Raw genomic sequence first — 1,953 nt, forward strand, 5'->3', positions numbered from 1 at the left:
ATTTGCACGTGACAGTGTCACTGTACAGCGTGCCTCAGCGTGTAGTGTACGTCAAGGCCTGCTACAGCAGCGCAACTGCGACTCAAAGGAAGTCTGCGTCCGCATCCAAGTGTGCTAACGACCAACAATTTGATTCGCAAGTTTGAGAGAATGGGTTGCGTTCGTGATGACAGTGTTGGCAATGTTTGTCGTCCAGAAAGGGTGAATACTCCTGAAAATATCGAGAAGACACACGCTGCCTTTCAAGCCGGCCCCGGGAAATCGATCAGACGAGCTGTACAACAGGTGGGAATCAACCGGGAGACACTGCGACAAATTGTTGTTCATGACTTGCATATCCTTCCATACAAAGTTCAGACCCATCAGCCATTAGGCCCCAGGGCCAAGGAAAAGCGGTTGAGTACCGCCACCACTACTGTCCATAGAGCTGAGAACAGGACTTTGATGTGAATGTGGTTTGGTTTAGCGACGAAGCTCACTTTCATTTCGATGGGTTCGTCAATAAGCAAAATTGGTGCATTTGGGGGACTGAGAACCCGCATTTCGCGATCCAGAGGTCCTTTCACCCTCAACGGGTGACTGTGTGGTCTACGGTGTCCAGTCACAGAATAATCGGTGCAATGTTCCTTGATGGCACGATGATTACCGGACGGTACGTGAAGGTTCTGGAAGATGATATCATCCCTATTATCCAAAGTGACACTTATTTCGACAAGATATGATTCAAGCAAGATGAAGCATGATCCCATCGAAGCAGGAGAGTCTTTGATGCCCTGGAGGAGCACTTGGGACGCTGCATTCTGGCCCTGGGGTGCCCAGAGACCTTTGGCGTGGGCTTCGATTGACCGCCATATTCTCCGGATCTGAACACACGCGACTCCTTTTTGTGGGTCTATATTGAAGGGAAGATGTAAGCAATAACTCCAAAACCATTGCTAAGCTGAAAACAGCCATTCACGAGGTTATCGACAGCGTCGATGTTCCGACACTTAAGCGGGTCAAGCAGAATTTCGCTATACGTCTGCGCAACATCATCGCCAATGATGACAAGCATATCGAACACGTCATAACCTAAAACCGAATATCTACAGTGACGTTTACATGTTGAGTAAAGTGTGTGCACGCAGTAGTTTGTAAGTGATTTTCGTTTTTTTTCGTATAGTTCAACAACAGTCACCCTGAATGAGATTTTCACTCTGCAGCGAAATGTGCGGGAATATGAAACTTTCTGGCAGATTAAAACTGTGTGCCGGACCGAGACTCGAACTCGGGACCTTTGCCTTTCGCGGGCAAGCGCTCTACCAACTGAGCTACCCAAGCACGACTCACGCCCCGTCCTCACAGCTTCACTTCTGCCAGTACCTCGTCTCCTACCTTCCAAACTTCACAGAATCTCTTCTGCGAACCTTGCAGAACTAGCACTCCTGGAAGAAAGGATATTGCGGAGACTTGGCTTGGCCACAGCCTGGGGGATGTTTCCAGAATGAGATTTTCACTCTGCAGCGGTGTGCTGATATGAAACTTTCTTGCAGATTAAAACTGTGTACCGGACCGAGACTCAAACTCGGGAGTTCTAGTCTCGGTCTGGCACACAGTTTGAATCTGCCAAAAAGTTTCAACAGTCACCCTGTACAAATGCTTTCTCTGAGCGTTTAGGCTCCCCACGTGGCTGACTTTCTAAAAACTTCCTCGGGCGCTGACTGGTTGCACATACTTGGAGATGCGGCAGTTTGTCTATGCAACGATGTTATTTTAGTCGTACAACAGGGCAGTACTTGCGTAGCGCCCGAGGTGACAGGCTACCAGTGTCGGTCCAGCACTCTGGCTATTCGGATTATCGGAAGTCCACTGGTGGGTTCGCTCGAAGGCACAGGAATATCAGCTAAGAAAGACATTCTAAATACAAAGGGTCTCGTTCAAACACGTTCAAGGTGCTTGCTGTAGAGCTAAAGA

General features: G+C 48.6%; 1 non-coding gene across 1 annotated transcript; it reads right to left on the minus strand.

Moving 5' to 3' along the window:
- Positions 1–1,246: 1,246 nt before the first annotated feature.
- Positions 1,247–1,321, minus strand: Trnas-cga. The gene has a single exon. It is a non-coding gene; the product is annotated as a tRNA-Ser (tRNA).
- Between the last annotated feature and the right edge of the window lie 632 nt (positions 1,322–1,953).

The sequence above is a fragment of the Schistocerca americana genome, chromosome 4 (genome assembly GCF_021461395.2).
Source record: "Schistocerca americana isolate TAMUIC-IGC-003095 chromosome 4, iqSchAmer2.1, whole genome shotgun sequence".
Lineage (NCBI taxonomy): Eukaryota > Metazoa > Arthropoda > Insecta > Orthoptera > Acrididae > Schistocerca > Schistocerca americana.